Genomic DNA, 17,663 nt, shown 5'->3' with positions numbered 1-17,663 from the left:
GCTCTTTAACATGGAACATCACCACAAGAGAATAATCATGGAAGCCATCGAGATAGAGAAACACCCCCACAACATGAACAAGCGTGACGACACATCCCGCTTGCCAGACATCTGGAAATTAGCCCTCCCCACAAAAACTGACACCAGATCCAGAGGCACACAGAACGCCATCACCAATCAACCACACCAGACCCAAACCCAGACCCTCTCCACAGATAAATTACAGACACCATCCAGTAGCCAAACCATGGTGGCACCTCCGGATGCTGCACCCCCCTGCAATCCCTACACAGATCTGGCTGACACAGGCCACAAAACCACAGCTCGCCCCTATACACGAAGCCAAGCCAGAGCACAACTAAGTGCAGTACAGCCATCTTCTCAGAAAAACTCTTCACAAAGTTCAAGAGGTCAAGACACAAAGACTTTAGCAACTAATCCACACCTAATGACCCACCTAAGTGGTACTCAGGATATCACTCAAGAAATCACTCAAGATATCCCTCAAGTAATTAAGGAACAAAAGAAGAAAAGGCACACTAGCCTGGGAACTTCCTCTCTGCCCAGAACATTGGAGGCTATACACCACACCCCCTCAACAGTATTTATAGGAACTCAAACACTGAGATCCTGCTCTGTTCCAGTAACAAGAAGCCGAAAGCACCAGCCTGAAGATGACGAGTGAGACCTCGTCGAAACGTCGCCTAGACACCCCAACTTTTACACGGGAAGACACCCGAGGACACCAAAACCTGCATATATATATATATATATATATATATATATAGTCTAAAGTAATAATGATAAAGTTGTAAAACAAACAAGAATAGGGTGGGTACTAAAACATCTCCCAGGTGTTCCAGTAAAGAGGGCTGCGGTAAAGAGAGACAGCTTCAGCATGCAACAGAAAAGTACTTAATAAATAAATAAATAATAATAATAATAATAATAATAATACTTTTCATTTATATATACATTACAACAATTATTCAATCATAATTTTAACATTTCAAACTCTGACTCCCTTACCCCTCTTTCTGTGGTTCTTTACATTTCTTTTCATCTTCCTGCATACTCAAATTATCTTAACATATTCTTTTATATATTTTGAAACTGCAGGTTTTTACATTAATCCTGCCAATTTCTTGATCTGTTTACAGTTTGTTTGTAAATACTCAATAAACCATTTCCATTCCTTTCTACAAAAAATTGTTATATCAATTACTTAATCTCCTGGTAAGTTTTGCTATTTCTGCGTAGTCCATTAACTTCTGTATCCATTATTCTCTTGTTGATACCTCTTCTTCCTTCCTTTTTGGGGCAAATAACATTCTTGCAGCTGTGGCTGCATACATAAATAAATTTCTATACTGTTTCGGTGGTCTTGATCCCATAATTCCCAAAAGAAAAGCTTCTGTTTTTTAAATAAATATTATTTCAAACATCTTTTAAAGTTCATTATATATAATTTCTCAGAAAGATTTAACCTTACATTCAAGACCACCACATATGAAAAAAGGTACTGTCTTTCCCAGCACATATTCAATTTGGATTTATACATTTTTGCCAATCTACTAGGTGTTAGGCATCATCTATATAACATTTTCATATAGTTTTCTCTTAAACTATAACATGCTGTAAATTTTAAATCCATGTTCGATAAATGTTCCCATGCATCCATTTCTATATTATAACCAATATCTATTGCCCAGGATCTGACTGAAGATTTCACTTGTTCATCCTTTGTCTCTCATTCCAATAACTTCTTATACAGTTTAGACAGCACTTTAACATTTCAGTTTAACAGGTCTCTAGTTGTGATGTTTGTTCCACAAACCCCTGTTTTATATCCTTTTTAAATACTTTATTCAGATAATGATATTGTAACCATGTTGCTAACATCTTTGGTATTGACTGAAACAAAAATAACATCCATGGCAATACAATGGTACCTCGGGTTAAGAATTTAATTTGTTCTGGAGGTCTTTTCTTAACCTGAAACTGTTCTTAACCTGAAGCACCACTTTAGCTAATGGGGCCTCCTGCTGCCGCTGCGCCACTGCTGCACGATTTCTGTTCTCATCCTGAAGCAAAGTTCTTAACCCGAGGTAATATTTCTGGGTTAGCGGAGTCTGTAACCTGAAGCATATGTAACCCGAGGTACCACTGTACATTCATTTTAATGGTCAACACTCTACCCAATAATGAAAGTTTCATTCTACTCCCTATTTGCAAATTCCTTTTAATATCCTCCCAAGTTTTCAAGTATAGTAGAACCTCAGCTTATGTTACCCTTGGGTAACATAAACTTCGGGTTGCAAAGTGGCAAACCCAGAAGTATTTTTCCAGGTTTCACAGCTCACATATGCACAGAAGTGCTCTACACACAGCACAGAAGTGTTCTACGCATCGTGTGCATGCGCAGCCACTGTCTATCGCGCTACACATATGCGCAGAACAGGCACTTCTAGTTGCAGAAACCTTGGGATCTGACCGGAGCTCCGGAACAGATCCCATCCGCAACCAGAGGTACCACTGTAATTATCTTTATACAAATTTATATTCTTTGCTGTTAACCACATACCCAAATATTTAATATTGTTTTCGATCTTTAAGCATGATAAACTTTGTAATTTATTTTTACTCTCAACCTTCATATTTTTTACCAGGAGTTTGGTTTTATCTTTATTAATTTTAAGACCTGCTATTTCTCCGAATAAAGCTCCCAAATGCACCCCTTGCATTGCAGCTCCGATGCTCCCAGTGGCTGTGTGAAAAGTCTCCTGCCATATTTGCCCTTTTACAAACCAATAAACACATCAAGACTTGACACCAATGGTTGGTGTTTATAATACACTGGCTTGTTCAGCCCATTCCTCTATAAGGTCATGATCCACCTTCTCCCTAGGGTTTTGGAAACTGCTGCTTGACTCCAACTATGTCTTCTTAGGAACTGGGATGAATTGCCAGGTGGGATGATTGAGATTTATTGGAGCAACCTTCTTGCAAAACAAACAAACCTGATTTGGGCAGCCTGCAAAATATATTGCAAGAGGAGGAAGAAAGTCTGTGGCTTCGTTAGAATTTTTTAATTTTCACTCCTTTTAAAAACTCTTTGCAAACATCAACACATGGCTTGCTACCTCTCTTGAGATACTGAGGGAGCAATGGAGATTCCTGCCGTTTCAAACAAGCTGGCCTTCATTTCCTTCTTAGCAGCTCCATCTAGAGGACCTTAGAGGCAAGACTACAACCAGGATAAGACAAGCAGTTGCCAAACACCCCACCCCACGGCACTTGAAAACTACTCATGGCCTTCTCAGAGCACAAAATACCTGTTGCAGCAATTGCAGTGTCTTGTGCTATATTCTATATGGTTTTAAATGTATTTAAATTGCTTTTTTTGTTCCAGTTACAGATAGGTAGCCGTGTTGATCTGCCATAGTCAAAACAAAATAAAAAAATTCCTTCCAGTAGCACCTTAAAGACCAACTAAGTTAGTTCTTGGTATGAGCTTTCGTGTGCATGCACACTTCTTCAGATACACTGAAACAGAAGTCACCAGACCCTTCTATATAGTGAGAAGGTGGGGAGGGGTATTACTCAGAAGGGTGGTGGGAATGGGTGATTGGCAGATAGCTGTGATGAGGCTGTTGACGACTCTTAACGACTGCAATAGGTCTTACAGGAAAAAGCAAGGGGTGAGAAGGTGAAAAATGGCTTTGTCATGTATAATGAGATAAGAATCCAATGTCTTTGTTCAGACCAGGTCTCTCCATGGTTTTAAGTTTGGTAATAAGTTGCAATTCAGCAGCTTCTCTTTCCAGTCTATTTCTGAAATTCCTTTGTAGTAGAACAGCTACTTTGAGATCAAACTTTTTTTTGCTTGAGTGCAAAAAGCTCCTGCAGTCAATCGGAAGCCGTGCCTTGGTTTTCAAACTGATTCCCTTTGAGAATCAGTTGGTCCATTTACCACAGTCTTGGAACGCCTTGACTAGGACTTGTTTGGGCAATAGTACAATATATGAAAATTAGGGTGTTTTTCCCTATTAGGAGGAAATACAGATATATGAAAACAGGAAAATGCTTGCAACACCCAAGCAGCACAATCCATGTTTATCCAGAAATATGCCCCAATGAATTCCACTTCCCAGGTGAGTAGAGAATTGTGCCCAATCATATTCCAAGGATTCATGCCCAAGCCCCACCTACACACGTATGTACAAGCACACGCACAGATGGGTGTAGCTGGGGAGGGAGTAAAACAATAGAAATACTTAGCTAACCAATCACGCTGGTTCTGCCCCCCCCAACAGAAATACTGGCTATGCTCATGCACACACAAACACACACACACACACACACAGAGAGAGAGAGAGAGAGAGAGAGAGAGAGAGAGAGAGAGAGAGAGAGAGAGAAGGCTCTACTCAACCATTATAAGTTTTACTGCCTTTGTTTTCTGACTGATGTATGGAAATACACATAAATCTGACCTTTGGAGAGTTTCTAAGTAAACCATTTTTAACTCACCAAGCGTGTGGTCTTTTTCTGTACTAAGGAAGCGGGAAACTTTGGAAGTAACTCAGGGGGGCATATTTTAAAGGTCTAACAGCCTACATTTCCACACTTTACTTTGCTACGTTTTGTGATTTTAAATCTCTGCTGGGGCTTTCTAACCAAATAGTGCTTGCTCCAAACCTGGATCTAGGTAAACCAGAGAATTCTTATTTTATTTTACCATATTTATTCTTTTCCTTTTACCATAAACCAACAGATGCAAGAGAGGGACAGAGTAAGTGTCCTCTTCGTACCACTGTAATCACATGCAGGGGAATGCCTCAAAAGGGCTTATTACATCTCATAATGTGGTCATTATGCTTCTGTTAATGCAGTCTGGTGGAAGTTTTTTGGCTGGTATATTCTGCTACATATCATTGATGCAGTAATAGTACTTTAGTGGTGGGTTTATACTGGGACATCCACACATCATTCCTCTTTATAAGTTGGTCTGTGATGCTTCCCCATTGTTATTGTATTATTGCCACTGGGAGGATTATTTTTGCACTATGGCACAGCAGAAGCAGGACAAAATAAATACAGAAGACCCTTGGTTTATGTTACTCTCGAGTAACATAAACTTCAGGTTGCGAAAGTGGCAAACCCAGAAGTATTTTTCCGGGTTTCACCACTCGCTCATGCGCAGAAGCGGCCCCTCTGGATACGGATTTTATGGGGTGCACACGGACTCCCAGAACAAATTAAATTCGTATCCAGAGGCTCCACTGTAAATAGATAGACAGATAAATAGATAGATCTTCTGCGGTATAAAAACTGGACTTTTTTTACTGGAAGTTACAGGACTGAAACAAGTTATGCTGATTGGAAAGAAAGTAGTGTGTCCATCCCAAAACCTTTGCAGGTCCAAACAGTATTGAAAGTGTGATGGCAGGTAACTATCCCAATACCATCATTAGTACAAATAATCATGAATGCATGGATAACAAGGACATCTGGAGGGCACCTGAGATTGCATTAGCTTTATTTGCAGCTGCATTACACTGCTGGGTTATATTCAAGGTAATCATACCACTGCAAAAAGCATCTCTCTCCCATCCTATACATATGCCTTTGATTTGTTCTCCCTAAATGCAGGGCAGTGTGGAAGTGAAGGAACATACCTCTCTGCCTTTTTTCCTGTGTTGTCTCTGATGAAAAAGCACTTTCTAGGCAGGGTTATTACAGTAGTAATATCAAGGAAATTTTATGAAAAGGGAAACAATTCTTAGCATTTTTATTTTTTTTCTACTGCCATTACAGAAGATGACAGCTTCAGAAAACGGCTCACAGGCTTCTGTTTTCAGTTCTGATATACAATATGCTATTTGGATAACCATCGCATACACAACAGTCTGTATGGAGAAGCAATCTTACTAAAATATGAAAATAATTGCTAATTATTTTCCTATTTCCAGTTAGATTGTTTCTCTGTTAAGACTGATGTAGAAGATATGTCTCATCCCAATGCTTTTCTTGCTGGTCAGAATTGATCTTTGAAAAGCATGCAACCCTTATTTTCAGTATATTATTTACTCTGTTGGCAGTAAAACATTTGCTGCTAAAGTAAATTGTTTCAGATGGAGTCTTCAAATCATTATGAAGAGTGCAATTAAAACCCAGGCCCAATTAGCAAACTAAATGTACACTGCCAATCTAGCTTGCATATATTTAATTCCTTGTAATTCCAGATCGCTCTGAAGATATTATTATTTTTTTAAAAAAATTAAAAATTGGCAAGTGTAAATAACTGACCTGTCGCCACAATGATTAATAGCTTTAGAGCAGAGGAGGGGACGTGGATCAGGTTGTTACTACCTTCGTGCCATGTATTTCAGCTAAGTAAAATAATCACCCTGATAACGCAGTAATTTCTATACACTGTGCCACAATAAATAAACGTAATGGCTTTTAAACGGGGATAATTTGACTGATTATGTTGCTGGTTTATTGGCTTTGGCTTAAGCTGTGTTTTGATATCATTTCATATGGCATATATATCCCACCTTTCGTCCAAGGAGCTCAAGATGACATAGTTCATCCCTCCCTGCATTTTCTCCTCACAACAATGAGGTTAAGGTGAGAGACTGTGACTGGCCCATCTCCACCCAGTGAATTCCATGGCTGAATTCCAGTGAATTTCATGTGTGCTAGTCCTATGGGGCGAATGCAGGCTTTCGCTGAAGCCTGGAGAGCGAGAGGGGTCGGTGCGCACCAACCCCTCTTGCTCTCCAGGCTTCAGGAAGCTATCCCCCCAGCCCGGCAAGCTCCCAGAGCAATGCCAAAGCTGTGTGCAGCTTCGCCATCACTCTGGGACCCATTCTGGGGGCTGGGATCGGGGGAAGCTCAGGCTTCCCCCGCCCCCAGCCGTGCAAGCTCCCAGAGCGATGCCGAAGGTGCGCGCACCTTCGCCATCGCTCTCCGACATGTTCTGGGGGCTGGGGTCGGGGGAAGCTCCGGCTTCCCCCGCCCGCAGCCTCGCAAGCTCCGAGAGCGATGACGAACGTGCGCGCACCTTCGCCATCGCTCTTCGACCTGTTCTGGGACCTGTTCTGGGAGCCCCGCGCCTGGGGGGGGATAAAAATTTTTCCCTTTATTCCCCCCCCCCAAATCTAGGTGCGTCCTATGGGCCGGTGCGTCCTATAGGGCGAAAAATACGGTGCGTCCTATAGGGCGAAAAAAACCAAGATCTTGTTATACCAGCTGCTCAGTCTTCTCAGTGGAGAGGTTACATTAACGAATAGATTTGAACACTGAATGTGTGAGCTTATGTCTAAAGTTAATGGATAGAACAAATACCATAAGATATACTGCTGGATAAGTGTTTAATGGTTCTTGTATTATTATTATTTTTTAAAACCCAGTAAATATTTGTTTAAAAACATCACATAGTTATAATTCTGTGAGCTTAAATTGTGTTGTGTTGTTAATATTGTGATTTTATGGTCAATAACTGTTATCTTGTCATGGTGGAAGATGCAATTTCAGTAAGTGTTGCCAAAACTCCCTCTTTTGCATAACTATTCAAGGTGTCGAAGCCCTGTCCTCTTTTGCATCCAACCACCTAGCTGCTTAACCTTTCCTCTAAAGCTGGGGTGCTTAATGGAGCACCCTCAGGCATCCTCCTAGGACCTAGGCACACCTCCAAGGCCATGCTCCCAATTACTTTTAAATGAGTATATTGGCTTTGCGGGGGGGGGCGGGTTTGCTTGGGAAGCTGCCTGTTTTGGGGAAGATATTGCCAGTTTTTCTGTCGGTGTTTTTGTCTTTTGTGGGGGTGTAGGTATTTTGCCTGGGGTTTTTTTTTGGGGGGGGTGTTGAGAATTCTTAGGTTTTATTATGTGAAATATGTATTTACTACAGTTTCTTAGGTTTCCAAATATGCCTCCAAGGTTCGAAAGAGCCGTGCTGTTAATTGCATTGGTGTGTTTCCACCCTCCATCCCACTCAGAAGCAGGGCCATTTAAGCAATTGTTTTATTTAGTACATTATCAGACAATGTTCAGTGAGTAGAATCTGCCTTCCAGCTTCTGGGCTTTGAAAGAGTAACTGTTATAATTTCACCTGCACAGTAATGGGTATCACTACATTAATTTTTTTTATAAAAAAAAAAACATGCCAAGAGCAACAGCTTGAGAGAGATTTATGGGCTGGGATGCATAAAGGAATTAAGAGAGTTCTAAAATGACTGGGAACCTAAAAGCTTTCCATCAAAGCAGGCTCATTCACAATGAAGAGGGTAATGCAGATTACTTCCACAACTTGAACTGCATCCACTTGTATGATTAATAAGAACACTATTGATTGTTGTCTTAGCATTTCTTGTACTGATGGCTCTTTCATTTGGCAACAGAACATTTTGTTATGCCTAAAGACAAGCATAGAAGAGGCTGAAGAATCTCAGCCCTGATGGAACTGCTTTTAAAGGATGTTAAGTAACTTCCTCCTCTCAATTTTTACTAAAGAAGAGTGCTTCTTAGCAACTCGGAAAAGTGGTTGCTCATCACCAGCTTTGTAAATAACATTCACAAGCAAGTTACTAGCAGAGTCTTAAGACGAGTTGCCTCTGCATTTCTACATTACGACCCAAAGCTGAAATCCTCTTTTCTAAAGATTAGGAGTACGTGAATATTCGTTGTTTAGTCGTGTCCGACTCTTTGTGACCCCATGGACCAGAGCACGCCAGGCACTCCTGCCTTCCACTGCCTCCCACAGTTTGTCAAACTCATGTTAGAAGCTTATATGTGAATATAGGAAGCTACATTATACTGTTACAAAAGTTGGGTCCCTCCCCCTCTCTCTGCTGAGTGGTGGCAAGAGCCTATGGCGCTCCAAGCACTCCCCCAGAGTCTGTGGTCCTTTGGAGAATTACCGGTAAGACATAGAGGAGACTGTAGTAGCTTTAAGAAACATGGTTTGTTCACCTCTTTACACCTGAAGTCTGCATAGAGGGAGTCCAGATCTTACAGCATGGTCATTTCAAGAGGGACTTGTCCCTACAGCAGTGCACCCTGCCTTCAGCTAGCCTGCGCCAAAACGGATCCCTGTCTCTTCTTCTTTCTCATAACCCCTTGCTACCAGTCTCCCTTTTCTTGTCACCTCAAACACAACCTTCCAAACCCCTGTTTCTGTTCGCACCTCAGGGCAGGAGGGGAAGGACAGTGCTCTTGCATTGCCAATGGTCCTCTTTTGTTTCTTAATGGCCCCAGCCTGGCCAGGTCATTTTGCATAGACTAGCCCAAGAATTCCTCTGAAGTTTGTATTTCTCCCTTCACGTTACAAATCATCAAAAATCCACCACTGATTAATTTCTTGGGTTGCTTTGGGGGGGTGTCCCTCTCCCAAATCTATAACACTACTGAATTAGACCACTGGCCCATCTAGCTCAGTCCTGTCCACATGGACTGACAGCAGCTCTCCGGGATTTCTGAACCGTCCATCCTAGCATTGTCTGGAGATGATGGGACCTTATACCTGCAAACCAGATGCTCTATCACTGAGCTAAAGCACTTCCCCAGATGTTGGAGGGCATGCTTGAGCTTCATGCCAGGAAATGCTTCACTTGCTGCTTTATACTGAGTCAGATCATTGATCTATCTAGTCTCCTAACTCCTCTCAATACCCTTAAACTCCTGGGGCAGGGGGAGTCATGGCTGTTTAGTGGTGTAACTCTACTTTAAATGCATAATGCAGATGGGACCTGGGCTAGAGCCATTTTGCCTGAAGAGCCTCTTCATGGGTGTGTGTATTCTGCTATGCATCTAGACCAAGCATGCCCTGTTGAATGAAATGCTACTTGAACCACATGTGGACTGGTTGCAATTCTTTCAGGAACAAAGCAACCCACTTGACACATACACTTATCTATGCCACTTACTTGCTGTCTTCTGGCAAGGGGCTTTGCAAAAAGGTCACATTCTTATGAAATATAATTACTGTATAATATTGCACTCTAATCCTAATTACAAGTGAATTATTATTTCTAAAGGCACTTGGCACGCAGCACAATACCAAAATAGAAGACAATCCCTGCTGGCAGGCATGCCTGTTAAAATGTCACAAACATTTGCAGAGAAATGTCACAGTCTGTACCTCTTGCATCTCATGACCTTTTGGCCTCACTGTTAACACACACCCCCTCCCAGCTATACATATGTAAAACCTGCTAGGGTCTATGGAAGCCTCTGCCAGCGTATGTGGTGCTCTGGCACTGAACCCAGCTCCCCTGTATAGTCTTCCCACTCTTAACAAAATGTACAGTTCTGATCTGGGTTTCAACGGATATTTCTATAGCCTCCCTTTATTCCTGCTGCCACCACAGATTCTATTTATCTTAATATTCCACTCACAGCATAGCCAAATATGAGACATGTGGTATAACACAGTCATTTGTTAAATATCAATAACTGAAAGGGTTTTATAATTACTTGGTGTATTTAGAGGTTCACAAACTTATTTGGCCTACCGCCCCCTTTTTAGAAAACAAACTTCAGCACCCTCTTGGAAATCTACCTTTAAGCAAACTAATAAAAAGATGCGGCAACAAATTTGCGCTTCCTTTAGGTAACTATATTTCTACCTATGTCCTACACAAAGTACAGAAAGATGTTGTTGTAAATAAGACACCCTGAAGCTAGAAGAATCCATGGGGTGGACAGGAGCAAAGTCTGCTAGTTCAGTCTGATCCGCCCCAGGGGCAGGGCTGGCACCGCAGCCCACCACCCATTGGCCAAATAGGCAGGCAAACTGCAATCCAATTCCTGGGCATGAATGAAGCCAAAAAGAGTTCACCCTAGGCTGGGAAACACACACACACACACCCCAGCATGACCGCTAGATCCATGGGAGGTGTTGTCACCATTCCACAACAGATGTGGCAGTAAGTGTCATTACACAACAGATGAAACATGTTTTTTTCTAATTTCTCTTCTTTCTTTATGCTTCCATAGCCCCCTTATTTTTATTCAACGCCTCCTGATTGCACCTGAGGATACTACCGCCCCCCTGAATTGTTCCAGCGCCCCTGGGGACAGTATGGCCCACTTTGGGAAATACTGATGTAAAGCGTATGTTTTCAGTTTATCTTATTACCTTGTTGTTTATACAAAATGGCTAAAACACTACTAACCCTATTTTAGATAAAATAACTTTGCCCCCCATCCACCACCAACTCTCAAGCTATCAACCACCCACTCCCAAACTCAACTCCAGCTCAACGGACTCCAAACTCAACTAAACTGAGCCTCCACTGTCTTGCCATCAGTAGTCAGACTTGCTTTTTAAACTCCAATCCAAACACTATTCACGACCAACATTCCAAACCCACCCTCTCTCGTTCTCTGCCTAACATTTTCCTTACTTCCTCTAATATACTTACCTGCACATTAGTTGCTCTATTAAAACACATGCACACAATTATTTAGTGGTGTCCGCCCTGTGGAACGCCCTTCCATCAGATGTCAAAGAGATAAACAACTACCTGACATTTAGAAGACATCTGAAGGCAGCCCTGTTCAGGGAAGTTTTTAATGTGTGATATTTTAATGTATTTTTAATCTTTGTTGGAACCCACCCAGAGTGGCTGGGGAGACCCAGCCAGATGCACAGGGTACAAATAATAAATGCAATCCTAAAAAATGTTTATTCAGAAGTAAACCCCATTACTCCAGAGGAAATGGTTTAGGACTGAAGCCTAAAAGAGCACCTTAATAGACTTGCAGGAGAATCATATAGCCATCCACACAGAAGTAAGTTATATTCTGTACAATGGGGCTTCCAGTGTTAGGCTGCAATCCTGTGCACATTTACTTGGGAGTCACCCCCCTTCAATACAGTGACTTCTGAATTCATTGCATATTCTAAGCATTTTTGCCGAGAAATCTCATTGAGTTTAACAGGTCTTAGGTTGCAATCCTCACCCCACTTACCACATAGTAAGGCCCACTGAATTAAATGCAACTTATTTCTGAGAAGACATAGGACTACAACCTTTCTAACTAGTAGGCGTGCTTGAGGTATAGGTTCGCTGTGTGCATAACGTATTATATCATTCACATTGGGATGATGGGTGCATTTCGGGTTGCCAGGTCAGGAGCATCCCAGACCCTGAGATTTCATGGCCCAAACCTGGGAACGAGAGTCAGGCCCCAGTGATGCCATTAAGCATGATTATATTAAGTATTAATCACAGTCTCTGGTAGCATGTCATTCCAATAAGAAACACAAAATCAAATACAAATGAGCAAATATGTCACAGCCTGGAAATTAAGATCCATAGCAAAAATGGATCTACCCAGGTCCAGCTGAAGTGAGGGGATCATTCCTTCTGAGCCACTTATAGAGCCTATGCTTGCCATGAACGGTGCTTGTGAACAGCTGGTGCTAATGATGCAATTGGCAGTCAGTACCTTATGCATTTAATTTCCTTCTGACCTGACTAACTATACCCTCCTCACAAAAACTTATGCCAGAACTTCCCAACCCAAAGTTTTATTTTCTTCTGCCTCAGAGGCAGCCCACACCTCTCCTGTTTTCTCCCTTAAATGATTCACCTCATCCCCACTCCACTCCACTCCAAATGAAAATAAATAATCAATACCTCCTCCAGTCCAGACTTCAGTTTCCATGGTCTCTCAGCATTCTGGTCTCCCCTGATCAATCTTTCCGCTTGCTTCCTCCAGCTCAGTTGATAAAAACAAAAGGCCATCCAGGAGTTGCTGTGGGCGGCAGAGGCAGCACAGCTCTTGCTCTTTATGCGCTCCTCTCACTTCACACCAGGTGCCTATTAGCACTCATGGCTCCCTCCACTGGAGCCCATTTTGATCACATTCGAAACGTACCCTTGACACCCGCAAGCACACACCAGCTGACTGCCATGAAGATCATCTTGTACTGTGGCTATTCTTATTGTAATTATTTGTATGTTTTTAATAGATTTTTTAAAAATAGATTTTAGATATGTATACTATATGCTAACTTAGCAGTTCAAAAGCACACCTGTGCAAGTAGATAAATACATACCACCACTGCGGGAAGGCAAACGGCATTTCCATGCACTCTGGCACGCATCGTGGTGTCCCGTTGCGCTAGAAATGGTTTAGTCATGCTGGCCACATGACCCGGAAAGCTGTCTGTGGACAAACACCAGCTACCTCAGCCTGAGTGCCATACCCCATAGTCAAATTCGACTGGATTTAATCATCTATGGGTCCTTCACCTTTACCTTTTAGATATGTATACATTTGTTATTCTATCAATGTCTTTAATGGTTGGTTGTTTCTGAGTTTTCAGTGGTTCTCATTTTTGTCATTTTTGTCCTTGAGTCCTTTCAGTGAAAACGGCAGGGTATACAGTGGTACCTAGGGTTAAGAACTTAATTCGTTCTGGAGGTCCGTTCTTAACCTGAAACTGTTCTTAACCTGAGGTACCACTTTGGGTAATGGGACCTCCCACTGCCACTGTGCTGCTGCTGCTGCCCGATTTCTGTTCTCATCCTGAAGCCAAGTTCTTAACCCGAGGTACTATTTCTGGGTTAGTGGAGTCTGTACCCTGAAGCGTCTGTGTTATGTATTGGGTTTAACACATTTTATGTTACAAGGCACGTTCTAACCAATCGTATAAGCATTGGTAGACGGACATTCTAATGGCAAGTAAGTGCATGCACTTTCAACTGTCAACGGTCAGTTCATGCTCGTTATTATTATTGTATTGTCCAGTCAGTTCGATTCTTGTTTTCCTATGAGTAAGCTGTTGTCGCTGACAAATGTTGAATAAACGTAGTTGAGGAACTTATACTGCCTTGGACTTCTGACTTTTTCTGAACATTTAACATTGGCGACTAGGATGGGACAGATGAACTCCCGCTGGCTGCCAGAGGCCCAAGACCGCACTGCAGCACCGTTGCCTGCCGCCTCACAATAAGCGCAAACTCACCGCCACGCTGGACTCAGCAAATAGTCCCGGAAACGAGACCGCACCTGCTGCATCTTCGCAACCATGCACAATCACACAAGTGACTGCTCCTGTCCGAAGATGGCCACCAGTCATAGTCGGCTGCCACCGGACTTCGATATGAGCCATCCTGAAGAATGGCCGCAGTGACTCCGCCGATAAAGAAGCTACGTCCGACTACAAAGCTTCACTAGGGAGGCAGACAAGGTGGATGTGCTACTGACAGTGCTGGGAAGTTCCGCCATCACTCTACTGGAAGGTCTGATGGCACCCAGGGACATAGAGGCATGCACTTTCAATGAGCTGACACAGGCTATGACAAGACACCTCGCGCTTCAGCCAACTAAGAACCACCGCTGCTACAACTTTGCGCACAGAGATCAACAAGCACAAGAGTCAGTGAGTGAATACATTGCAGTGCTCCGGGCAATTGCGATGTATTGCCAATTCGCTGACATCAAGGAACGACTTCTCGAAAGGTTCATCAGTGGCGTGCGAGACAGCCGTCTCCACCACAAGCTGCTGGCAAAAGACAACATCACGATGATGAAAGCAATGAATATGGCCACTGCCTTTGAGAAGGATAACGCCCACGATGCAGCCCACAGCCCATGTACCGAAAAGAGAACTCACCGCACCCAGCGAGATGGGTCATCTTCCATAGATTCCTACAATGAGGATGTCCACCGAGCTTTGGACCAATCCGACCGACACCACCGCTCCCAAGCTACTAGAGCATCGTCAAACCAGCGATTATCTGACGCACCTGACACGCCATCTGTGGAGAAAACCATGAGCGTCAGACATGCAAGTTTCAGGACACCACATGTCACCACTGTGGGAAGACTGGCCACATTGGTCGAGTCTGCCGCTCCAAGACCTCCAGAGCACGACCCAAGCAACGTGTCCACGAGACCTACATAGAGGAGGAGTTACAGTCCACCTCTCTAGCTAGGGTACTTCAACTTCCGTTCCCGGGGTCCAATAAGCTTAGGGTACAACTCAAGATAGAAGGAACCCAGGGGTAACTATGGAGTTGGATACTGGCTCATCCTACTCCATAATATCTGCTAAGACTCTGAAAGAGCTTTGCCCTAATGGTGGTCCTCATCTCCGCCCGGCCCCCGTAGTGCTGTGGGACTTCCAGAGAAAAAGAATCCAGCTAAAGGGAATGGGCACCTTCAATTTAAGAAGTACACCAAGAATTTGAACCTCATCATAACTGAAGGCCCATTCTCTAGCCTTCTAGGCCTAGCATGGTTTGGGCTGTTAGGCTTAGGTATTTCAGGGCTTAATCAGATTTCCCCAGGGGCAGATTTCAAATCGATCTGCCAGGAGTTTCCATCAGTCTTCGATGGAACTCTGGGCCTGTACAACGGACCCCCGATTTGCCTATGGCTCAACCCTGCGGTGCAACCCATTTGGGTCAAGGCCCATAAAGTCCCATCTGTGCTTAAACCCAAGATTGATGAGGAGCTTGATCGCTTAGTCACCCAAGGGGTCTTAGAGCCAGTAGCTTCGGGAACCTGGGAAACTCCAGTCGTCACACTGGTTAAGCTGGACGGCTCAGTCCGTATCTGTGGCGATTACAAATGCACCCTGAACCGGGCCTTACAGGACCACATGTACCCAGTTCTGGTGGTGAGCCACATGTTAGCAACCCTGGCTGGAGCCAAGATCTTTGGGAAGCTGGATTTAGCGCAAGCTTATCAGCAGCTAACTGTTGGCAAGGCCACCGCAGACGCCCAGACAATCATGACTCATGGGGATGCTTTCAGGGTCAAACACCTACAGTTTGGAGTTAGCATGGCTCCAGGGTTATTTCAGAGTCTAATGGACCATCTCTTTAAAGGCATCTACCGAATCACACCGTTTTTCGATGATGTGCTGATAGCCACATCGCCGAGAGAGGACTTTTCTGCCAGATTACGGATAGTGCTCCAACGGTTCCAGGCGGCAGGACTTAAGGTAAAACAGAAAAAGTGCCTGTTGGGAGTGAGCAGCGTGGATTTCCTGGAGTTCCGGGTTGACACGGACGCCCTTCATCCAGCAGAGGACAAAGTGCGCACCATTTGCAATGCTCCAGACCCAAAGAGCAAGGCAGAGTTACAAGCCTTCTTGGGACTTCTTAATTTTTACCACGTGTTCCTGCCACACAAGGCAGCCGTAGATGAGGCTTTGCACAGGTTCCTGAACAAAAAAGTGCAGTGGGTCTGGGGCCCTCGACAGGCCAAGGTGTTCCGAGGGGTCAAAGACTTGCTTGTGTCCAACTCAGTGTTGCACACTTTGATGAAATGCTCCCGGTCGTGCTGGCTTGCAACGCTTCCCCTTATGGGGTAGGTGCAGTACTGGGCCACCAGCTTCTGGATAGGAGGGAAGCCCCAGTGGCTTACTTCTCCCAAACTCTCACATCGGTGGAGTGCAACTATTCCCAGATTGACAAGGAAGGTTTGGCAATAGTTAAGGGAGTCAAAAAGTTTCATGACTTCCTTTATGGTCGGCCTTTCACTATCGTTACTGACTACAAGCCACTACTGGGACTCTTTGCGCCCGACCACCAGACACCCCAGATGCTTTCGCCACGATTATTATTATTTTTTTTAATAAATATTTATTAAGGTTTTTTAAAAAAGAGAATACAATATTAATAAACATTATTGCTTTGTTTTAACAAAGTTTCATAATATTCTTGAGCTTCCTCGCGTCTCCCGCTCCCATTTACGTCTTTAATAATTTTTGTCAAGCAAATTATCATCTTATTTCCAAATCTATAACCACATGCTTAAATATCAATTCTTAATCTATTTTAATGATGGCCAATTATTTATAACCAAGCATCTTTCTTAGCATTCCACTAAATCGCAATATTTCTGCAGGTAGGTCTTGAATTTCTTCCAATCTTCTTCAATCCTTTCTTCTCCCAGGTCTCGGATTCTGCCGGTCATCTCCGCTAGTTGCATATAGTCCATCAGTTGCATCTGCCATTCTTCCAGTGTGGGTAGATCTTGAGTTTTCCAGTTCTTAGCAAGTAGTATCCTTGCTGCTGTTGTTGCGTACATGAAAAATGTTCTATCTTTCTTTAACACCTTCTGGTCGACAATGCCCAGAAGAAAAGCCTCTGGTTTCTTGGTAAAGGTATACTTAAACACCTTTTTCAACTCGTTATATATCATTTCCCAGAAGGCCTTCACTTTAGGGCAAGTCCACCAGAGGTGAAAGAATGTTCCTTCATTTTCTTTACATTTCCAACATTTGTTATCGGACGAATGGTATATTTTGGCAAGTTTAACTGGGGTCATGTACCATCTGTATATCATTTTCATTACATTTTCTTTCAAAGCATTACATGCAGTGAAATTCAACCCAGTGGTCCACAACCTTTCCCAGTCCTCAAACATAATGTTATGCCCAATGTCCTGTGCCCATTTTATCATAGCCGACTTAACCATTTCGTCTTGCCTATTCCATTTCAGCAGCAAATTATACATTCTTGAAAGTACCTTAGTCTTAGGTTCTAACAGCTCTGTCTCCAACTTCGATTTCTCCACCTGGAATCCTAGCTTTTTATCACTTTTAAAAATTTCCTTAATCTGAGCGTAATGTAACCAGTCTCGCACTTTATCCTTCATTTTCTCCATACTCTGCAATTTCCAGCTTTC

General features: G+C 43.1%; 1 long non-coding RNA gene across 6 annotated transcripts in view; it reads right to left on the bottom strand.

Annotated features, from left to right (window-relative positions):
- Window positions 1–17,663, bottom strand: part of LOC309362176 — a 120,239-nt gene that overhangs the window by 97,905 nt on the left and 4,671 nt on the right. For 3 of the 6 annotated variants that reach the window (XR_014164836.1, XR_014164837.1, XR_014164838.1), the window contains exon 1: window positions 13,075–13,179. The exons of 2 other annotated variants lie outside the window; for them this stretch is intronic. This is a non-coding gene — a long non-coding RNA (uncharacterized lncRNA). One more of the 6 variants, XR_014164839.1, reaches the window with a different exon arrangement.

Source organism: Podarcis melisellensis (assembly GCF_964234715.1).
Source record: "Podarcis melisellensis genome assembly, chromosome: Z".
Classification (NCBI taxonomy): domain Eukaryota; kingdom Metazoa; phylum Chordata; class Lepidosauria; order Squamata; family Lacertidae; genus Podarcis; species Podarcis melisellensis.
The sequence above is the reverse complement of the archived record's forward strand: the minus strand, read 5'-3'. Positions and strand labels throughout refer to the sequence as shown.